Genomic DNA, 24,052 nt, shown 5'->3' with positions numbered 1-24,052 from the left:
GGACGGCCACATAGACACCGAGCCTGGCAGGGATTTGGCATGGCTCCACTGAGCTCATTCCCGTTCTCAGTAAGGCCCGAGCCCCGACCCCAGCGACACGCTGATCTCTGACCCCAGTCACACTCTGAGGCCTGGCCTGGCTCACACGCTGAACCCTGCTCCTGGTTGGAGAATGCACCCTGATCCCTGGTTGAACACTGAGTCTAATCCTGGTCACGTACTGAGCCCTGGTCCCAGTCAAACACTGAACTCTGACCGAGGTCATAGACTGAGCCCTGACCGTGGGGACTAATTGAGCCTTGACCACAGTTACACACTCTGCCCTGTTCCTGGCCGTGTTCTGATCCATGATCCCAGCTGTGGACTGAGCCTTGATCATGTTCATAGACTAAGCCCTTCCTCGTGCACTGCTGACCTCAGCTCCCAGGGTAGGTAAGTGTGGTGGGTCAGAGCACGCAGGGAAGTCCTGTGGGCCCAGGGGGGGGTGATCTGGGCCTCCGGGAAGGTGTGCTGGGATGGGCTCCTTTGCTGATGGCTGACGTGACCCCTGGCTTTCCAGACACCAGAATGTCTCCCCACACTCTGCCCGTGACACTCCCTCCTGCTTCCCCGAAAGGAACCTGCGGTCTCATCGCTGGGGGCAGACGGCACTGTCACTGTTGTGGTGTGTGTGTTTAGTTGACCCGTGCGGGAGTGCGTGGCTGATTCCTCCAACCTCCCCGCCCCCCCCCACCCCCCCCAAGGGATTATCCTCCGTCCTTTCACAGATGATGAGACGGTAGCTCTGGGAGGTGAGCTCCTGGTCAGCATGGCCACCCTCAACTTCACCGAGACCTGCACAGGGTCCTTCCAAGATGGGGCCCCAAGGGGAGTGGCTCCCAGGAGGCCAGGCCGGTCAGTCTTGGGACGGAGCTGGGCAGGGATGAGGGGTTGACGCAGGGAGGGGTCCCTGGGTGAGACAGGGACAGCCCCACGGCCACCAAGCTTCCCCACCCCCATGCTCCTGGGGGAGTTCTGCTGAGTGTGCGGCCGGGGGCAGGGGCCTGGGGCTCTGTTCCAACACTGCCTGTGTGTTCTAAGATAGTGGGCTTTGGGTAGAGAGGCTTCCGCATGCTTCCTCTTGCTGGCCGTGTGAGCTTGGGGAGGCTATAGAACCTCTCTGTGCCAAGGATTCCTCTGTTTGAGGGTTAACAACCACGCCCCTCCCTCATGTGGTGGTTGTAAGTGACAGGGAAAGCACACAGGTGACCCGTAAACAGAGCCCAGCCCTGTAGGTGTTCAGTCCCTCGGCGAGCCTGTGTCCTGGGCTGGGAGTGCATTCACGCTTCTTAGTCTCCCCAGGCCCCCAAGTGTGACAGAAAGGCTGCAGGGGGCTGCAGTTGGGTATTTCCCATTTCCCTTCTGGTAAAATGGCTTCTCCTGAGGGTGGGCTTGTTAGGGAGAACTGAGGGGTTGGCGGGATTTCAAAATGGTTCATACCTTTTTCATACCTTCCCAGGCCTTTCCTCCGACATCTACTGTGGGCATCTACCTGGCGGGGCTCCTTGGGGGCAGCAGTTCCTGGGAGTTTTGCCCCTGGTTCCTGCGGCAAGCGGAGTCAGGCACGCAGTGGGTCCCCAAGAAGGAACAGGTGCGTCCTGTCTTCCCCCCCTTCCCGGTCCTCCGTCCCCACATGCTCACGCGGGCAGTGCTCTGTGCGGTCAGCAGTGACCGCAGGTGAATTTAGAACAGGGTGTTGGGTGCATCTGCCTGGGACCAGCCACCCAGGGCCCTCAGGCTCAGTTCTTCGCGACGGTGGACTCGGTCTTTCCGTGGGCATTTTCTGAGCACCTACTGTGAGCTGGCACGCTTTAGGTCCTGGTGACACACTGTGGACGCAATGCAGCCCCTACACGCCACAGTCCCCCCCCCCCACCCACCCAGTGCCCGCCTCTGCCGATGCTCCTGGGCCGTGGTGATGGCCGGGAGGACGGATAGAGGCTGCAGGGGGTACCTGATGATGTCACGTTGCAGCTGAGCCTCAGTGGGCAGAAGGAGGCACTGGGGACCCAGCATCCGGGCACAGGAAGAGCGGGGCGAATGCCCGAGGGGAGCCCAGAGGCCTGGGTCCAGGCTGGTGTGTGGCTCTGGGCCCCACATCGCCAGGCTCTGGGCTTGGATTCCACACGTGTGAGCGGGGGTGATAACTCACTCAGCCAGCCCCTTCCGCATGGCAGGCGCCGTGCCAGGAGGGACCAGAACAAAGATCCCTGCCCTCCCAGAGCATCCCTTAATCCCTCGGTTCTCAAAGTATGGCCTGTGGAACCCCGAGCGGGTCCCCAAGATGCTTTCAGGGCACGCACGGGGTCAGAACCCGCTTCACGTGGAGACATTGGCCTCTTTTGAGTTGACATTTGTGCAGAGAGTGGCCGGTGATGTGAACTGACGCGGGGGCACAGGTCAAAGCCCTGGAACCGACCTTGGCTCACAGACGCCAGGTTCCCAGGCGTGCACACCCACGCACAGCCCCAAACCGGAGTCCCTTTGCTTCAGATTGCCCGTGCCAGTGCAGGAGTCTGGGCCCTGAGCGCCCGTGTGTGTAAGCGTCCTGGGTGAGGCTCTGGGTGGGGGTCCCGGCCGCTGAGTGGCCTTTCTCCCTCCGGACAAACCGTGCCCTGCTGGCTGTGCGGTGTGGCCTCGGCAACCAGGTCGTCAGCCCTGCCTCTGTGGCCTGGGTCCAGGGGCCATGGAAGGCAGGCCGGCGGGCAACGGGAGGGCGCCAGGGACAAGCCCACCATCAAAGGGACCTGCACTTAGACAGACAGCCCAGCAGTCCAGTGGCCCTGGCGGGCTCTTCCTGGGGGACCCTCTCTGTGTCTGGAACATGGGCTAACTCTACCTTCCACCCGGCATTCGTAGAGGCTCTAACAATGGCCCGATCGCACTGGGAATGACACTTTCCTGTGAACCTTATGGAATAGGCCCTGGTGTCTGTTTTCGAGAAACTGAGGCTCAGAGTGGCCAGCTGTCCTGCCCAGGGCCCTGCGGGGAGTGAGGACTGCGGCCAGGCCCGCCCGATGCCCAGGCCTGTGACCCCTTTCTGAAGGGTGCCCGGTGACCCTCCCTGCCGGCTCTCTTCAGTGGGGTCCCCCCCAACCCCACTCCGGTCAGCGGCTCAGGCCTCCGCAGAATTGTCTCTCTCCGATGACTCCCCCTCAGTGCTGGCTCCCCAGCCGTTGCCATGGGAACCGCTTTCTCATCCCCACACGCTCGCTCCGGCTGCTGACGGAGGCCGGGTCTGACGGGCAGAGGGAAGACGGAAGACGGGCCGAACGAGCAGGGCTGAGGGGCTGGGAGGGAGGCGGCTTCCGGGTGGGCCGGGAGGGGCCGGTAGTCTCTGTGTCAGGGACAGGCTGGGACAGGCTCTCGGGGGCACGTTCCCGTCATCGTGCCAGGAGTAAGGAGCCGCGCAGGCTGACCTCAGGGGGAGTGTCCGGGATGAGCAGTTGGCGTGGGACATCTGGGTCGTCACGGTGCTGTGTGATTTCAGCCGGGGGCCCGGGAACCCCCAAAATTCACCCGCCAATTACTGCCCCCTTACCCCCACGGGGATCACATAGGCTGGACACGGATGGAGGTAGGGTGAGGACAGTGGGGCCACTCGGTGGCAGCTACCCAAGATCTCTGCGATCGGCAGGCTCTGGGCCAGGCCAGGTAGGGCAGGCGGCTGGGACGTGAGCCCACGTGGTGGGGAGGCTTGTGTGGGTCAGGGAGCCAGGAGCCGAGGCCACTGAGATGGGAGCTGTAGGACAGGTGGCCATAGGACAGAGCCCACGAGGGGCAGCCTGTGCGGACGTGGGCATGAACTCAGGGGACAGTGAGCAGTCCCGTGCACAGGCGCTGAGGGGCCAGGCTGTGGGAGGCCTCGTTGGCCATGGGGAGCTCTGGATGGACGTTTTTAAAGGGTCACCTGGCTGCTAGGTATGGGCACAGGGCAGGGTGAGAGCAGGAGTGGGGCAGGGAGCCCCGGCCTGGGGTGAGGCTCCGCGGAGAGGGAAGGAGGCAGAGCGCCTGGGACGGCCGGGGCGGTAACAACAGCGGGGGGCTCCCTACGACCATGTCATGGGTCTCTCCCAGTAGCCCTGAAGGTGGCCTGGAACCAGGCGGCGGCCGCTGGAATGGACAGACCAGGGACAGGATGGATTCAGGATACCAATCCAAGGTGTCAGAACCCACGCACAGACAGTTGATGAGAAGGGGGTGCTGGAGGAAAAGGGACAGTCCTCTGGGAGGGCTTCCCACCGGTCATGGTGGGGCCGTAGGTGAGAAATGCACCTGTTACCCCTGGGGGAAGCCCTGGATCCCAGATTCCCCATCAAGTCCCAGGGGTGTTCCCCTGCCCCTCCGCCCAACCCCTCAGGAGACATTTCCAGCTCCTTCTGAGCCCCCAGGCACCTTTGACCAAAACAGGGGGCCGGCCAGCTCTCCACGGTGGTTGGCCAGTCAGCGGGTCTGGCCCTAGAATCGCTGGAGGATGGGGCTCCTCTCCCTCCTGCCTCTGGACCCAGCACGTGTATGGCTGTGCGTTGCCGTGGAGTTGAGGCCACTGGCTCAGGACATGGTCCGGAAGGCGGCCTGTGTGTGGAGAGGTCCTGTGTTGGCTCTGTTGGTGACCTTGGGAGTGACCGCGAACCCTCGCTGCCTAGCAGGTGGGAACCTGCCAGTGAAGGGCAAGAGAACAGCCCTTCCAGCCTTGTCTCCTGGGGTTTCAGGACATTTGTGGGGCCTGAGGTCCAACTGCCCCTCCTTCCGGCCATGATGGGGCAGGGCTGGCTCATCCCTGGGCGCCAGAGCTGCTGGAAGATTCTCTCTCAGAAGAAACAGACTGAACGAAAATAGCAGCCTGGAGGCAATGAACATATGCTGCCTCTAGGGGGGTGGCGGGAGGGACCGAGGCCCGTTGACGGGCTCAGAGCTGGAGGCCTTGAAGCTCGGGGGGAGGGCGTCTGTGTTGCTGGCACTGACGTGGGGATGGCAGACAGGAGCTGGTGCTTATGAGGCACCTACTGTGTGCCAGATGCTGCCGTATGCTGTGAGTCACTTCCCAAGGACCTGCCAGGCAGGTGCTGTTGTCCTCTCCCCCAGGCAGGGAAACTTAGTGGGGGGAGGCCAAGTACTGCTGGGTCACAAAGAGGAAGGGGCAGAGGTGGGCTGGTCCACCTGACCCCAAGGAGGATGGTGTGCTGTTGGCATGGGTGAGACAGGCTCACTCATTCACCTACCCACCCACCCACCACCCATCTGTCCAACTATCACCCACCCATCCATCCATCCATCCACCCATCCACCTACCCACTACTCATCCATCTATCCATCCACAACCTATCCATCCATCCATCCATCCATCCCCCACCCATCCATCATCAACCTATCACCCTCTGTCCATCCATCACCAACCCATCCACCCATCCATCCACCCATCCATCCATCCATCCATCCATCCACATACCCACTATTCATCCATCTATCCATCCACAACCTATCCATCCATCCATCCATCCATCCATCCCCCACCCATCCAACATCAACCTATCACCCCTCTGTCCATCCATCACAAACCCACCCACCATTCATCCATCTATCCATCCACCCATCCATCCATCTATCCATCCATTCACATACCCACTACTCATCCATCTATCCATCCACAACCTATCCATCCATCCATCCATCCATCTATCCATCCATCCCCCACCCATCCATCATCAACCTATCACCCCTCTGTCCATCCATCACAAACCCACCCACCATTCATCCATCTATCCATCCACCCATCCATCCATCCATCCATCCACCCATCCACCTACCCACTACTCATCCATCTATCCATCCACAACCTATCCATCCATCCATCCATCCATCCATCTATCCATCCATCCCCCACCCATCCATCATCAACCTATCACCCCTCTGTCCATCCATCACAAACCCACCCACCATTCATCCATCTATCCATCCACCCATCCATCCATCCATCCATCCATCCACCTACCCACTACTCATCCATCTATCCATCCACAACCTATCCATCCATCCATCCATCCATCCCCCACCCATCCAACATCAACCTATCACCCCTCTGTCCATCCATCACCAACCCATCCACCCATCCATCCACCCATCCATCCATCCATCCATCCATCCACATACCCACTATTCATCCATCTATCCATCCACAACCTATCCATCCATCCATCCATCCATCCATCATCAACCTATCACCCTCTGTCCATCCATCACCAACCCATCCACCCATCCATCCACCCATCCATCCATCCATCCATCCATCCACATACCCACTATTCATCTATCTATCCATCCACAACCTATCCATCCATCCATCCATCCATCCATCCCCCACCCATCCAACATCAACCTATCACCCCTCTGTCCATCCATCACAAACCCACCCACCATTCATCCATCTATCCATCCACCCATCCATCCATCTATCCATCCATTCACATACCCACTACTCATCCATCTATCCATCCACAACCTATCCATCCATCCATCCATCCATCCATCCCCCACCCATCCATCATCAACCTATCACCCCTCTGTCCATCCATCACCAACCCACCCACCATCCATCCATCCATCCATCCATCCATCCATCCACCTACCCACTACTCATCCATCTATCCATCCACAACCTGTCTGTCCACCCATCCCCCACCCATCCATCATCAATCTACCACCACCTCTGTCCATCCATCACCAACCCATCCACCCATCCATCCACCCATCCATCCATCCATCCATCCATCCACATACCCACTATTCATCCATCTATCCATCCACAACCTATCCATCCATCCATCCATCCATCCATCATCAACCTATCACTCTCTGTCCATCCATCACCAACCCATCCACCCATCCATCCACCCATCCATCCATCCATCCATCCATCCACATACCCACTATTCATCTATCTATCCATCCACAACCTATCCATCCATCCATCCATCCATCCCCCACCCATCCAACATCAACCTATCACCCCTCTGTCCATCCATCACAAACCCACCCACCATTCATCCATCTATCCATCCACCCATCCATCCATCTATCCATCCATTCACATACCCACTACTCATCCATCTATCCATCCACAACCTATCCATCCATCCATCCATCCATCCATCCCCCACCCATCCATCATCAACCTATCACCCCTCTGTCCATCCATCACCAACCCACCCACCATCCATCCATCCATCCATCCATCCATCCACCTACCCACTACTCATCCATCTATCCATCCACAACCTGTCTGTCCACCCATCCCCCACCCATCCATCATCAATCTACCACCACCTCTGTCCATCCGTCACCAATCCACCTACTATCCATCCTTCCATCCATCCATCACTGGCCTAGATGCTGAATTCTCACCTCAAATGGGCCTGGCTTACTGTGTGCCCTAGGCCCTGCCAGGGGGCTTTCTGGGCCTCAACTTCCCCGTCCGTGAAATGGAAGAGGTTGAAGTCAACAGGCAACTCACCAGAGCCCTGCAGAATTCTGCACACTCAGGCGCAGAGAGTGAAAGTCACCGCACGTGCCCTGCCCCCTACACAGGGGGCGGTCTGGCTCCTTAGCTTAGATCCAGAGCCCTGTGGCCTGGTTCAGCCCGTTTCTCCTCTCCTGCCCTGCCTGCCTTTCTCTCCATCAGTCCCTGGTCAGGCTTCTGCTCGCTCTAACTGCAGGGTGTGCTTTCACCTTGGGGGGGAGGCCCTGGAGTGCCCGCCAATGAGGTTTTTCCTCCACCCCTCCCTCCGTCTTCCTAGCACAACGGTTCATGGCTGGCCTTGGAGCCAAGCTGCTCGACTTGCCTTCTGGCTCTGTTCATTGATCTCTCCGTGCCTCATTTTACCCGTCTGTGAAATGGGGAGTTCCCACCTTAGCAGGTGTTGGGAAGATTCAGCCCATGGACCTGACATCCTCACGGCAAACCTGGTTCACACCGGTGCCCACATGTTGGCTGTTGTTATTAAGATCCAGCATCTCCTGGGCACCCAGCGAGGGCTGGGCCCAGTTCTGGGGTCCAGGGATTCAGAGGTGAGTGACCCTCATTACACCCCACCTTCGGGATTTCAGGTCCAGCCAGGAGCCTGACAAGCTGGGGGACTTCAGCCGTGCAGTGTGGTCAGTGAGTGGAGGCCAGGTGGGCAGCCCCACAGAGGGGCACCCGGCTTGGGCCAACTCTGCTCCATCTGGCCCAGGCTGCCTGCAGGGCTCAGCATTTAGAAATGGGAGTTTGTGTTGGTGAAACCGGGGCAGGGCTGGGGGGCTGCTCCGGGCTGGGCCTCCCCCGGAACGGCCCCCCAACTCTGCAACACCCCTGGAGGTATGGGAAGTCCGTCCGTCTGTCTATCCTGGGTTCTACCTGCTGCCTCCTCTCCGGAAGCTCATTACGAGTTGGGGAGGGTGGGGCACGTTCTGGGGCCTCCTTTCAAAGGCTCTTCCGGGGGCCCCTGTGGCCTGAGCTGCTAATGAGAAGCCGGAAGCCACATCACAGGGAGGGAGGCAAGGCTTTCCATGAGAGGGGGCCCCTCTGTGGCCTCCTCATCCAAAGTGGGGTTAGGAGGGTGGCGGAGGGTGGTGTCATCTGTTGCTCCCAACAGAGGAGGCTCGTGGCAGCAGGGACTCTGAAGGAGCACCCTCGGCGTCTTCACAGCCTGTCACCACCTAACCCCCGCGAAACCTCCCGCCTTTACCCTGGGGGATGTGGTGGCCCGGGTCCTGACTCACGGGGTGAGGAGCTCGGAGGCACCAGAACACCTCCTTCGCCCAAGCAGCCCGAGACTGGTCTTCTAGGACCTCAGAAGCCATCTGGAAAGATGATTTCCACACAGGAGGTCAAGCCGTGGGGAACTTGGGCGACGTTCCCAGCGTGTTAGTCCAGAAAGGTCCCAGAAATCACCGGGCCCCAGGCCTGTGTGCTCCGGGCAGGGGCGGGGATGGGGCCAGCATTCAGTGGGCTGACCAGCTGTGGGGCTGTGTGTCAGATGGGGAAACTGAGGCTAAGAGGGCAGAGGCCGCTGGAGGGGACCGTCCCCTTGTCTGGGGGAGCAGTGTGTGTGTGAGCTGAGCAGGGGCTGGGGACCTCCTCCCACATGTCAGGAGCTCACAGCCTGCATCTCGGTTCCTTGGCGACAGTCTGGTGAGACAGACGCCCTTGCATCCACCTTCTGGGTGAAGAGACAGAGGGCTGGGGGCTGTGATGTCCACCCAAGGTCACCCAGCTGTGCGTGAAGGACAGAGGGAATGTGAACCCGCGGTGGCCGGGCCCCGAGCTTATGCCCCTTACACACACAGGCCCACAAACACACGTGGACACACTCACGGATGTGCACTCACAGCCTTGCCCACGCTGACACATGTGTGCGAAATCAACACCGACCACGCCCACGCCCACACTCCTCACACACACGAACACGGGCACACACACGTACAAGCCAACTCCACGTCTACTGCGCATTCCCAGCACAACGTGCACACTCACATCCCTCGTGGCACATGCACCACACACACACACACACATGCACACCTCATTCAGAATGTGCGCTTTGCCTGTCACACAGGCCCAGAACACACGCGTGGACAGACGGACCACACGCGTCCCCTGAGATGGCAGACACCCGAGTCTGGCTCACCTGGCTGGCCCGCAGGTGCATGTCAGTGAGCAGAGGGTGTCACCTTGCTTCCTTTTTCCCGGCGGGGTTTTTGGACACAAGTGAGGGAGGGGCGCTGGGAGGGGGGCAGCCTCAGGTGGCCCATAGCTGCTGCCTCTTCCCTGAGGGCTTCACCTTTGTCCTCCTGTCCCTCCCGTGACAGCTCAGACCCCAGTGGGCTCCTGTCTGCTAGAGGCAGCAGGTGGGTGGGCAGGGCCGGAGGGAACCAGCCTCACGCTGGACGTTTGTCACCCTGCCACTAGGTTTTTAATCAGCCAGCTCTGTGCGGTCTGGGGTGCTGAACGGGGAGTCCGTTTGGGGGGCACATGCCCCCCAGTGCCCTTTTGGAAGCCAACACTCTTGGAAAGAACCAGCATCCGTTGTTGGGCACTGACATTGTTTACTGCTGGAGGCCAAGCTGCCGAAAATGTGAATTTCTAATTAAAATAGGAATTAATCCTCTCCCCCAACTACCTGCTATCTCCAGCCAGATGAGCAAAAGTTTTATGCTGCTAATTAATGTAATCGCCCGTTAGCTTTATTTACATAAGCAGATATAATTCACACGGCTTTGCGGGAGCTGATGGAGAAACGGAACACAGTTTTTTTAAGTTAAAGAAAATTAATTACCTTGATCCTCCCTCTTGTATTCTAATCACAGGCTTGCAGGGGTCCCTCTTTGGCGCTTCCTGAAGCCCCGGGTTGGCACCTTCTTTGATGAACGGGGAGCTTGTTCCAAAGGCAGGGGGGAGCGGTGAATTGCCGCAGCACAGCTTGGAGGGGACACCGCGTCCACACACGAGAGGCCCGATGTGTGTGATGATTATTTACGGTTTCTGGTGCTGGGGGTTTTGTTACCCTGTTAAATAGACTCTAAATACCACATTAAAATCTTGAAAAGTTCCTGGCAGATTCATAAATCACATCAACCGCTCTGGCATTCGGCACGTGTTCGGGGAGGCTCGATTGTGTTTGGAGACGGTGCCTCCAGTGGCTTCCCTGGAGGGTCCATGCCAGGGAGCCTCCTGGGAGAACAAGTGACAGCCGAGGTCTCCTCCCCGCAAGGCTGTGGGTGGGGATCCCTCTCTGCCTGGAGACTCAGCTGTTCAAACAAGCTGCCAGTCGCTGGTGGAGGTCTTGCCTCAAGAGTGCACAGGAGTTGTGTCCCTGGGCTGAGATCAGTAGAGCTGGTCTATTAGTCAGTCACCAAACACCAGGGGGACAGTGCTCCATGGGACCCGGTGGGCACCACCGAGTGACGTGCACCGGCTCCCTGACCGTCGTGGTTTGAACCGGGCCCCTCCCCAAACCTGCGTCCAAGCACTAGCCCCAGTACCTGTGAATGTGACCTTATTTGGAAATAGAGTCATTGCAGATAGAAGCGAGCTGAGTGGGTCACACCCATCAGTGTGACTGGTGTCCTCGTAAGAAGAGAGAAACTTGGACTCACACAGGGGGCGGGGGGTGCCAGTGAATTCACAGGGACCCAGGGAGACTGCCTCGTGGGGACAGAGGCCGAGCCTGGCATGAAGCGTCCACAGCCCGGGAACGGCAGCACCGGAAGCTGCCAGAGGCAAGAGTGTCTGGAAGGAGCTGCCTTTCCGGCACCTGGATTTCGGACTTCAGCCTCCAGACCTGTGAGAGAACCAGTTTCTGCCTCGTAAGGCCGCCCCAGGAAACCACCGCAAGGCCTGGTGACGGAGACAGACAGCACGGACGCGCAAGTGGGGAGCCTCCTGGGCAGAGCTCGGGGTGCCTGGCCTAGCCCAAGGATCAGGGAGGGCTTCCCGGAAGAGGGAGACTGGGCCCCAGGCAGACGCGCTCTGCCCCATGTGGCCCCGAATCCCGTCCTACTCCTTCCCAGCCCCACGCCTTTCCCTCGGCCACACCTTTCAGCTGGCCACCCAGGACTGAACCCCTTACTGTGATCTGAGCCCAGCTGACGCCGGCCCGATGCACCTTCTCCGAGAAGCTTCCCCGAGCAAGGGGCCTGGTGAGCGGCGGGGGGGGGGGGGGGGGCTCTCCTTGCGTATCCCCGGGGCTCTGCTCTGGCCTCCGGTGCCCACGCTGTGATTTCCAACTGCCGTCTTCCCTGCCGCCTCCCGCCCGTCCCAGTCTGTCCCCCGTGGCACAGCGGTGTGGCCTGCCTCACGGCCCAGCAGGTGCAGAAGCGGAGCTCTCCGAGGTGCTGGCCCGCTCTGCCCAGCACGGGGCACCAGGCTTCGCGGAGGCCTCCCGCCTTCTGGGCCTCAGTTTCCACACCTGTGTGCCTTGAGGCGGGGTGATCGGTGCAGGCCGAGGCCCCCGCCGAGTGCCCCCTCCCTGACGGTCTTTTCACCCCTGCCTGGGAGGTCACTGCCCCGGCTCCTGCCCACCCGCTGGCCTGTGTCTGGGACCGAAGTTCGCCATGTGCCCTGAGGCCCCGCTTCCAGAGCGCCCCACGGGGTGAGGAAGGACGAGGCTGCTCTCAGGGGACGAAAGTCGGAGTAACTTTGAAGAAGCCCGGCCCCCCTTGTGGAGAACAGCTGCAGAGTCTCAAAGAATTTCCTCCCCCCACAGAGATTCTGGGGTGTTTTTTCCCCTCCTTGAATGAGGGAAAGAAATGATGCTGAGTGGCAAGTAATTACCCAAATTGAGGCGGAAATCAGCCATGAAAGGGGACAAATGAAGAGGAAACGTCCCCCCTCGGCCCTTCCTCTCTGCGCCCCACCTGCCGCTCTGCCTGCTGCCCCAGGCGACAAGGACGCCGTCCTTCATCCTTCGGAGGCCCCCGCCCACCTCTGGCGAGCCCCCGGTTCTCACCGCCCCACACCCAGAGGCGCAGCCCCCTGGCATCCCAGTCCTACGTGGTCTTAATTAAACGGTGGCACCCGTTCTTCTGTTTCCTGTCACGCTGGTTCCAAAGGACACCGAACGTGAGGGCCCCCCAGCCCCCAGCGCACGTCCCTAGAGGCCTCCCCGGTGTGGAACCCGAGGCGCGTCCACAGGGGTGCGGGCACAGGCTCTGGAGAAAGCTGGTGTGCTCACGTGTGCGAGGGCTCACTCGGCAGGCCCCTCGGAGTCAGACTGCTTAACTTCGAAGAAAACAGCTTAAATTTGTCTGAAGAAAGCTGTTTAACATTTTTAAAAATAGCTTTATTGAGATACGCTTCACGGACACCAGACGGTCCACCCATTTAGAGGGTGCGGTGGAGGGGATCTTAGTACATTTCCGGGGCCGTGCAGCCCTCGCCTTGGCAACTGGAGAACGTTTTCATCACCCCAAAAAGGAGCTCCGTTCCCTGAGCCTCACCCCCTCGTGCCGTTCCCGGCCCCCACCCGCTTTGCAACCCCGAGTCGGCTGACTGCCTCCGTAACGACGGCCTGTTGGGGACGTTTCGTGCGAACGTGGCCTTTTGTGGCCGGTCTGTGCCGCTCAGCGTGATGCTGCCCAGGCTCACCTCTCTGCAGCCGGTGCCAGGGCTGCGTTCCTCACGGTCAAGCAACCTCCGGGCCCCTGGATGCACCACCGGGGTTTTCCTCGCGTGGGGCAGTTGACGACTCTGCCCCCGAGGGGCTGGGCCTGCCGGGAGCGCTGAGACACCTGTGCCTTCGGGTCTCGGTGCACACGAGCGGTGGCGCTGCTGGGCCACGCGGCAGTTCCGTGTCTCTCCACGTCCTCCCGGCACTCGGCTGTAGCCACCCTGGAGGAAGCGGGATGCAGGACAGATGCAGCGGCCCCCTTCCCGGGATGCGCCGGGGGGACCGGGGCACCGGCACGGCTTCCTGAGGGGAGTCGCGCCCAGGCCCTCACGGGGCGGCCCTCAGTGGGTCAGGTGGATGCAGGACTGAAGGAGGGTGTGTGACAGTCAGGAGACTGCCCTGAGGCTGGAGAGGAAGACGGTGCTGGAGCGACGAGGAGGCTCAGCGGCTGTTGTCCCCGGAGCAGCGGCCGGCCCAGCGTCCACCGCGTCCTGGCTGTGATCTTTGTGACTCTGACAGGCCCGGCCTCTGTTTCCCCGCCTGTAAAACAGAGGCCTCACAGGCTCGTTCCCTTAGGTGGGGCTCCCCTAAAAGCACGTTCTAAGCAAGGAATCGAGCGCACGGTGCTTATTTTGGGGTGTGCGGGATCCCAGGAAGCAGCAGTAGGGGGGCCCTCCCGCTCAGCGGTGTCTGGGGGGCTGGTCGCTGAGGGGTGAGCTCTCCGAGCGGCTGACGGTAGTGTCCGGTCCCAGGGAGGCGGGGTGCCGAGGTGGGGCATCCAAGAGGCCTTCACGCTGTTTTGTTCCCGGGCAGAGGCTCTGGGGCGGGGGAGAGCCGAAACTGCTGGAAACCCAGGTGCCCGATGTGGAGGCCGAGGGCGGTGGGGAAGAGGGCGCCAGCATGGGGACCTCCTGCAGGGCCACTGGCAGAAGGACTGGCTTTGAAGGCCGTGCTCAGGGAGCCCACGCCTCCTGGATCACTGGCCAACCTCAGTGATGGAGAGAGCAAGGTGTCTTTCTCGCTCAGGCAAGTTGGGCTGCGGGCCTGCAGGGGTGCGGCTAGGTCCCACTGGAAGGAACTGCAAGTTGGCTCCGGGCTTCGGCCCAGAAGTGACATGGCATCTCGCTGGTGGCCCGTGGGGAGGAGGGGGAGCAGACAACATTTGGGGAGCTCCCCTGCCCGAGTCACACACGGCGGCCCGAGCCAAGGCCTGCCTCTGGAGCCTGCTTCCTTAGCTGCACGGTGGGGACACGGTCTCCTGCTGAGGCTGTGTGGGACCAAACACAATCGTGGTGCATTCAGAGGGTGCCTGATAAATGCTCAGTGCCCAGCACTGCGGTCGGATGTGGATGGGGGGAGCCCTGGAGCCCGGTTCTGCCCCTGAGTGAGGAAGGGGCTTGGCACCCGGAAGGCCCCTGTCACTGGCGGTGGGAGGGGTTCGGGCTCCTCTCCTCTCCAGAAAGTGACATTTGGAAGGAGGCGGGCCTGGGGCTCACTTAACATTTGAGTGCCACCGGTGAGTGCTCCCCGGGGCCAGCCAGGCGCGTTCGCGGGGACATTAGCCGGGCTGCAGGAGCCAGCACAGAACGCACGGGCGGGACTTCGGGGCTCCAGAGGTGTGCTTAACGTTGGCACTCCGCTTCATCCTCCTGCCGAGCTCGGAGGCGGGGAGGGGTGGGGGGACAGGGGGCCGAGGAAAACGGCCTCCGAACCCGGCCCTCTCTCCTGTCTGCAGCCCTGGACCCCTGGACCTAAGTCTCCAGGGCCGCATGTTGGGCGAGGGCCGACGCCCCGGCCCCGCACCCGGCCGGCTGTCACCCCAGCCTTCCACGTGGCACCTGGCCTCCTCCCTCCAAACCCGGCCTCTCCCCTGCGGCTGCGGGCAGCTGCCCTTCTCCCTTCTCCCACCCTTTGGATTCTCAGGGGCCCTCTAAGCTTTGGGGTCCCAGGGAGTGTCTGCACTGCGGTTCCACAGGACTGCAAGGAGACGGGGCCAGTGGGAGGCCTGAGTCGCAGGGTGGCTCCCCTCTCTGTGCTTGACTCCTCAGGGGCGTCACGGTCCTGCCCTCCCTCCAGCCCCCCCTCCAGGGCGGCCCGAGGTGTTCTTCCGGGGCACCTGGAGGTCCCACGGCTGTGCACTGTGCTGGCGCCTGGCAGGTGCTGGTGAGAGAGACAGGGTGGGGGGCCCTCAGGGGAGGCCGGGGGCACTGCTCCCCCAGCCGGGTGTGGCCCGTGCTGTGCCGGGTGCCTGTGAGACCAGGCCCTTCTAAGTGGTCTCTGTCAGCCCCACGTAGAGCCTGGGGGCTTCCTCAAGGACACAGAGGCTGATCAGTGGCCCGAGAGCAAAGGGCTTGGTGGCTCTGCAGTGGGAAGAGCCCTGTGGGCACCACCCTCCTGTTCCTGCCTCGGAGAAGGCGGGGCTGACATCGCACCAGGCCTCACCTGCCTGCCGGGTTTCTTGTCACTGGCCAGAGGCACCTACGGTTGCAGGTAGGGGTGAAGCGGGGGGCCTCTGCTGCCTCTGCGTCGCTTCTGCTGGGACACATTCCCCTCCCAGCTGGCAAGCAGGGCCAGGCACGCCTCGCCTGTTCCCGGCTGAGCCCCTGGGGACTGGGGACAGGTCCTGGCCTGTTGGTTCCGCCTCACGAAGGTCTGGTGGGGTGTGCATCACCCTGGAAAGCCTCTTCTTCTGTGTTTCCCAGGCTGACTGCCGGTCACTGCTGGTCACTGCTGGTCACTGTGGCCTCACCCGTATCTCCAGAACCAGGACCTCCAGGAGAGAAGGCAGCATTTTGCACAGACCCTCTGTGGGGTCCCCACAGTGGATCCAGAGGCCTGTCCATTCCTGTCCACAGCAACTCTGACCCTCTGCTCAGGCCCTGGTGTGGCCTCAAAGTGCAAGGCGGGCGCCTCCCTCCTGTGACTCAGTGGGCCTGCCCAGCCCCTGCTACCTCCGCAGGAGGCCCGGCCCACTCCTCTGCAGGCCCACGAGGAGGGCCAGCTGCCCTAGGCCTCCAGGCCTTCTTCCAAGCTGATCTCTCTGCCCCCAGCACTGTCCCTCGTCCTCTGCCCACACAGACCAGCACCAGGTCGCTTCCTTCGGAGGCCTCGTCCCGGCACCTGTGTGGGTGAACAGGTCCCTCTGCATCCCGCACGTCCACAGCAGGGAGCATGGAACACCGAGTGTCCCTTGTCCGTTGATGGCACCGCCTTGCCCACCGGCTGCCTGCGTCTGGGGCCTGGTCCGGATGCGCGCGATCCTGTGGGTCAGGCCCTGGCCCGGGAGCCGGCAGGGCACAGCAGCGAGCAGGAGAAACAGGTAAATGGAGTCACGTGGAGGGCCCAGCGAGCAAACGAGCAAGGATTCCCCAGCCAGCGGTCAGTGCAAGCAGGGAGAGAGGCAGGGCGGGCGAAGGAGTCGGGGGAGGGCCTCTCACCTCTGCCCACCGCCGAGCACAGCCTGCACGCAGTAGGCGCACAGGGCAAGCTGGGGAGTATAAGCTGTGCCCCGCCAGAAGGGCCCATTTGTCCGCCTGGCACCGGCCAGGGCCCCCTGTGCCCCGGGAGACACCAGCTCCCTGCCTGCCTCCCTCTTGCAGCCTCTTGTTTCCTGGGGCCTGGGCTGCACCCTGTCCGCCTTGGTCCTGGGGCCCGGGCCACACCCTGTCTGCCTCAGTCCTGGGGTCCAGGCCGTGCACTGTCTCCCTCGTTCCTGGGGCCCGGGCCGTGCACTGTCTGCCTCGTTCCTGGAATGCGGGCCGCGTCCTGTCCGCCTCGGCTGCACCCACGTGGGATTCCACGAGAGCCCAGTTGACCCCTTCTGGACTTGTGGGGTACGGCTCGGACCAGCTCCTGCTTACTCTGCTGCGGGGTCCCTGCTTCTGCACCTGCTCTCCCTCTCTCCTCTCTGGATGGCCTCTCTGCCTCTCCTGGGACCCTCTGGCCCCAGGTCTCCCACGGGCTCCCTGGGGACCCCCAGCCGCAGCTCCTGGCTCTGCCAGGCCCTCCTCCTGCTCCCCTCCTGGAGAACAGCGGAGCCCCCCCACCTGCCTCCTGGGTCCTTCTCAACATGTTGCCACATCGAAGTGGGTTGCCGTGTCAAGCTGTCTGCTGACTCATCCTCCAATTTAACCCCATCGCATCTCGAGGTGAGTCACGGAGTTGCTCTGTGCGCTTTCTTTGCTCGGGTGACCTGAGCGCTTTGCTCCACGCGAGTGGATGGCTGGTGGAGAAGGGCTTGTCCGGCTCCGAATCCGGGACGGCGCCCCTCCTGCTCATCTCCCTCGGAGCCCCCCTCCTTCATCCCTGGGCCCCCCGCTTCCACCGTTTCCTCACCTGGCTCCCCCGGCCGGCTCCCTAGGGACACCCTGCTACAGGACCGGCGCTCCAGCCGCCCCACCCGCACCGGGGCCGTGTGGCCCTGGCTGACCCATTAGATGCTCTCGGGGACTCCGTGTGGAGCAGAGGGTGAAGACACCTGATCAGCTGGCAGCCCGGGGCACTCAAAGGACGATCACCCGGTTCTCGCTAAGAGCCCCCGCCTCCCTTCTGTTGCTCTGGGCAAAAGTGTCTGCTCTCTTTTGATTAGTATTTGAACTTGCAGAATGAATTTGCTGTCCTAACTCGAGCCAAATGTAAGTAGCAGTGGCTCTAGACGATTCCGTTTCGTATCCTACTCTCTGGTGGGGGCTGACTTTCATCGCATTGTGTGACACCCTCACCCCCCAGGGAGCGAATGCTGCGTGGGCGTGTGCATTTGAGCGTGAGCCTGCCTGCCGTGCACGCGCACGTGCCAAGGGGGAATAGTGTGCGTCTGAGTGTGCACACGTGTGCGAGTGTACAAGCAAGGACTGGCGCGTGCCTGGGCTGGAACGTGTGAGCGCGTACATGTGGGGGTGTGTGAGGGCACACGCCCTCGTGAGCACTTTCCGCGGGGCAGAAAGCAGTAGGGGGTGCCCCATGGAAGGGGCAGCACCCCCAGCAGGACTGGCAGACATGAGGGGAGGCATCCCGGGGGTCAGGAGCCGTGGGAACCGAGGGGTGACAAGTTGTAGCGTGACAGAGACCCCATCTGTCCCCCAGGTGGACAGGGGACTCCGCTTATCTACTGGAGCCACCTTCCTCACTGTCCTCACCGTCACTGTACCCATCACCCACGGGCGGCCCTTCCCGGTTCACAAAGGGGATTTGCATCTGCTGTCCCGTTTGCGTGTGCTCCTTTCGGGCAGCGGAGCCCACGGGGAGGGCGCCACGCTCACTGTCCGGATACAGACCCTGATGCCACAGAGGGGTGATGTTCCGTCCAGAGGTGGAGGCCCCCCGGGCACCGTGCTGGACTGCCTCACAGGTGGGCGCTGAGAACGGACGGATGGACCGGGGAGAGCTTCCTGGAGGCGGTGGCTCTGGAATTAGGCAGCTGAGCACCGAGGCCTTCGAACCCCGGCTCTAGCCACCCTGCTCTGGGGCTTTGAGCAGTGCTCTCCGCTCTCTGGCCTCGGTTTTGCCACCTGTAATGTGGGTATGACTTGTGCTTTGCCAAGGTTCTTCCTGCTCTGGGGTTTTGTGACCCGACCCTGAGGTGATGACATGACCCAGGGCCAGCGGGGGGAGCGGGGACCAGCCGCGGGCAGTGGGGCCGTGGCACCTGGGCAGGGCCAGTGCGGTTGTTCTCAGGAGGCTGCTGTCCTGAGCGAGCTGGGCTGGGCTGGTCCCCCGCCTGGTGTCTGCAGGCCGTGCTGAGGACGGGGAGGAAGGACGCCCCGGCGCCGTGAGGGAATTCTGTCTGCTCTTTGTGGTTGGCAGCCGATTGCCCGGGGACGCAGGTGGCCGGGTGGCTGACCCGTTCAGCTCCCCAAGGGATCTTGCCACAGCCGTTGACAAGATTAAGTGCAGGAGCTGGGGCCACCTGTGTGGATCTTAATGGCTAACTTCAATTTGTGGAGCGTGAGCAGACCCAGCAGGGTTCAAAGAACAATCCATCTCAGGGGAGAAAGTTCTGACAACCATGTAGGCAGAAAGGCTTCTGTTTGGTCTCAGGGCTGTCGGTGACAACGGGGAGGGATCTGATTTCTCTCTCAGGGCGAGATACTGGATTAGCACACAGAGCAAATGTTCGGGCCGTCGACAGAGTCTTGGAGACACTGTGTAGGACTACCACGTACAGTTGCTCAGGTTGTATACCTCACCATCCTAATGTGAATAACAACCCCCGTGCCATGTGAATTTGTTTTGTATGAAGTTTGAAACCACGGGCTGACACGTATTCTGCTGTGCCAGTAACTGCTGACGCTATGCTTCCTTTGGGCCTACTTTAGGCCCACCCAGTTCAAATGTCCCCACGTTCTGGGAAGCTTTCCCTGAGTCCTCTGGGTAAGGCTATGCTTTTAAAAGTTTATTTATTTTGAGAGCGAGAGCGAGCGAGCACAGGAGTGGGGCAGGAGCAGAGAGAGAGGGAGAAAGAATCCCAAGCAGGCTCCACACTGTCGGTGCAGAGCCTGATGCAGGGGGCTCGATCCCACGAAACGTGAGATCACGACCCGAGCCCAAATCAAAAGTCGGACTCTTAACAGACTGGACCGCCCAGGGGCCCCAAGGCTAATTTTTGCCTTCTCTACTGTGATAGATCAAAAACGGCCACAGATTTCCTTTCCTCCTGTACCCTTACCCTTTCAGCATGACCTTGTGGCTCTGCACATCAAGAGACAGCCAACGTCTTACCACTTGAATCTGGCCTTGGCTCTTTGGTTGATGGGACAGTAGCAAATGTGACATAAAAGAAGCTTGAAAACTGCTTGAGTGTTGGGACTGTCCCGTCTTTGTGCCCTTGGGGACCCAGGAACCACCACTATGTGAATGAGCCTGGGCTAGCCTGCTGGGTGACAAGCGACATATGGCCCCAGTTCCCTCCATCACCCTGGCTGGCTGCCAGCCAGATGTCACACACGGGAACGAGGCCAGCAGACCTGTGCGCAGGTGAGCCCATGGAGCATCTGTGGCACAGACATGAGCCATCCCCCTGAGCCCCGTTCACATTGCCAACTCCAGGGGTGTGCACACATGAACGATTATTATTTTAAGCCACTTAGTCTGGGGTTGGTTGTTACACAGCAGTAGCTAACTGGTACATCTGTGCGCCCATAGCACTTTGTTCATCGCTGTTCCTGCTTGGACAATCCCGTGGCGGCCACACTGTGCTCCCTGTGGGGAGCCGGTTAAGAGAACAAAGTCAGAGTCAGAGGGACCTGGAATCACAGCCCTGCTCTGGGAGTCCTGGCCTGCGTGTGTCACTCAGTGTCTCTGAGGCTCAGATTCCTCATCTGAAAAATGATGAAAAAGATTACATTCCAAGCTCATTAGGTTGTTGTCGTGATTTAACGTATACACAGAATTATGGTTTAGCACAAAGTCGGTACTCCGTGGACGGTGGCTGGCATCCCTCCTTACCGCCATCACCGCCTGCCTTCACGTGATCCCTCATGGCTCGTCCTGGGGCCCCACGATGAGATGGGGGAAGGGACGTGTCTGGCCACGGGGTGCCCATGGCTCAATTCTGCTCCTCCGAGGCCCCTTCCTCTGCATCCCTGGGGGATTCATGTGTCTGGGGAGCACAGATTTCCCGTGATTTCTGGGAATATTTATATCCATCTTTCATCCTGGCATTTATTGTTGACATTCCAAGAACAGTCAAGCAAGATGAATGTCCCATCTCCAGGACCACAGTCCGCCAGCTTCCCTTCGCTGTAAATTCAATTCTACCCGTGGCCCAGTGCCAAGGGACCCATGCTAGGGTGGGGAGGGGGGCGGCAGAGCCCAGCCGTGAGCGGGAGCCACCAGCTGCTGGCGGGAGATAAAGCCCTGCGAACAGACGTGATTACACCCGTCGCCGCGGAGCCCGCGGCCCCGGCGCTGCCTGTCCACACGTGTCTGTGACAGCCTGGGCCACACTGAGCCTGGGGACTCAGTCAGCCTGTGCCGCCTGGCTCGTGGTCAAACACCTGGCCCCGCCGCTGCCACCTCTAATCTCAGTTTCCCTTCCTGTCCTCTGCTGCGTGTGCTTAGTGGTTGCTCCTGGAATGTGTCTTCCTGTCCCCGTCTTGGGTTAGCCCCGCCCCCTGCACATGCCCTAGCTCCCGCTCACCTGCGGCGATGCTCGGTGATGCTGGGTGATGCTGGGTGATGCTGGGTGATGCTTGCCGTGTGATGTCCTGTGGCTGGTGCTGGGACCAGGGTGGGGCTGGGCCCCTCCTATGGCCCCGGTCCGGCCCGGGCCCAGAGAGAGGCTTGGCGGCTGATGTTGGCCTAGCCATCAGACCTCGAGGGACTCCTGTGTCTGTCATCCCCACATGGCTCTCCTCACTGCCCTGTGGTGCCCACAGCAAGCACTCGGACAGGGGCTGTGGGGTGGAGCCCGGCCGCTCCTCCACTGGCTGCGTGGGCTCAGGCAGGTGGCTTGGCCTTTCTGGGCTCTGGTGGCCCCATCTGTAAGCCGTGGTGATAACACTGGGGTGTGAGGCTGCAGGGAGCGCGTGCCACGGGCTGCATGGGGCCTGCTATGCTTGGTCAGAACCAGCTCTCCGCATCGATGTCCCTATTTTCTAGACGAGGACACTGAGGCTCAGGAGATGAGAGGCTTTGTCCATGGTCCTGGCCCATGTGGGTGGGGAGAGGGTGTGCTGGGCGGAGGACAGAGGGCCACAGCTGGGGCAGTCAGGGAAGGCTTCCTGGGGTGGCCGCACCTGGGTGGAGCCTTGAGGGCCGGTCAGGACTTGGCTGGACTGGGAGGTGGGAAAAGGGCACTCCTGTCTGGGGGAGGGGACGACCTATGTGCTTGGGAGCCCAGCCTGAACACAGATGTTGCTCTGGTCCATCCCCCACCAGAGAGGAGCCTTCTGTGGCCTAAGTGACAGGCTTCCCAAGAGGAGTAGGCAAGCTACTTGCATACCTGCAGGGCCATGAGGTTCACTACCCGGCAGACAACCTTTGTCAGTGTACTTTGTACATTGTTGGACTGTGAACGGGCCTCTCCTGGGACTGAGTCAAACTCCACTCCTCTCCATGCCCCCGGCTCTGCTCCTGGGAGCCCCCTAGAGGGTACCCCTGCCCCGGACCCTCCTCTGGTGGGTCTCCCGGTCTCCTGGTCTGGTCCTGGCCACCTTCCTCCGGGGGTGACCAGATGAACCACTAGCCCTGCCCTCAAGGAAGCCCTGATTTCCCCAGCACCTTCCTTTATGCACTCACGCACTCCTTTCTGGGCTGGTGGTGCAGAAAAAGTGCTTGTACACACACACGTGCACACACCTGCACACACACATACACATGGGCACAGACACACATGCACACGCACACACGCCTCCGTGCGGGGCGCAGCTGGTGGCCCTGAAGGCCGAGTCACGTGGGCACAGCTCAGTGAACCCATCTCCCAGCTTCAGTGGGGGCGGCCTTTCAACGGGGGTCTTGGGGGGAGGAGCCTGTGCACTTGCCTCCGGCCTTTCCCCCGTATCTTTCTTAGACATTTCCCTGGGCAAAGACGCCAGCTCCGGGACCAGCCGGCTGTCCGTCTGCTGCCGAGGGCTCACGGGGACAGGAGTGGCCTCCCGCACGCTCGGACGTGGCTTTCCCAGCCCCCTCCCACCTGCGCCGCCGGCCCCCGGGCCCTCGCCAAACCTGGGCTGGTGCAGGCTGGCAGCTGATGTGTTTATTTGCCCAGTGGTGGGGGCGGGCAGGCGGGCGCGGCGGTAATTGGTACATTTTGTAAGCAATCATCTTCTGGCACCTTCTGCTGCAGCATGTGGGCTGCTCGATCCTGCTAATCATGGCCCGCAGCCCGGGGCCCCCCTTGCCTGACAGCCTCATTTCTCTCCGCTGGAAGCTTGGAGCCGCTCTGGCCCCTGATGGCGTTATCTGTTATTCCTGGACACACTGCTCCCTCCTGGCACACGGACAGCACCGGGGCCTCTGCCCAAGGCCTCGAGGGTGGGTGAGGGGTGGCACTGATCCCAGGCCTGTGTCCGGCCAGGCCCCGGGCAGGGTGTCAGGGACCTCATCTCGGCCGCTCCTCTGCACAGCACCGCATCTGATTTACCAGCAAAGAGACAGGCAGGGAGGCTGATGCCCCGTGCTGGGCTACACTGCCGGGGGTGGATGGGATTGAGCCCAGGTCTCCCCGGGTATAGCCATGCGCAGTCAGAGGAATCCATGGAGTTTCAGCCCTCCCTGCCCTCAGTTTTCTCGCTTCCGAGAGGGATCCAGGGCAGAGCACAGTGCCAGGGATCCAATGCGGTGCGACACAGGGAGTGGCCCCAAGTAGGGCTCCCGCTGGGAAGGATGTCTGCTGTCATTATTAATGTTTTTCATGACAGAAATGATGGCCATGTATGGGAAGGACAGCAGCAAATTGCTCCTATATGGTTAATGAGCAGCCCAGAGTGCCAATGTGATTAGTTCCTGCATCGACCCTGCCACACGCTCACACACAGGTACCCACAGCAACCACTGGGTGCCAGGTCTTTGCAAGATGCTGACTCTACCTGCCTAGCATTCCACTGAGGCTCGCTCAGACTTCTGTGTTCTAAACACTCATCCGTTCACCCACCCATCCACCCACCTACTCACCCACCCACCCATCCACCCACCACCCATCCATCCATCCATCCATCATTTATCCATCTATCCATCCATCCACCTAGTCACCCATCCACCCACCCATTCTTCCATTCATCCATCCATCCATCACTCGTCCACCATCCAGCCGTCTATCCATCCATCCATCCATCATCTATCTATCCATCCATCAATCTACTCACCCACCCCTCTATCTTTCCTTCCTTCCTTCCTTCTTTCCTTCCTTCCTTCCTTCCTTCCTTCCATGCACC

Source organism: Lynx canadensis, chromosome F2 (assembly GCF_007474595.2).
Source record: "Lynx canadensis isolate LIC74 chromosome F2, mLynCan4.pri.v2, whole genome shotgun sequence".
NCBI classification, from domain to species: Eukaryota; Metazoa; Chordata; class Mammalia; order Carnivora; family Felidae; genus Lynx; species Lynx canadensis.
The sequence above is the reverse complement of the archived record's forward strand: the minus strand, read 5'-3'. Positions refer to the sequence as shown.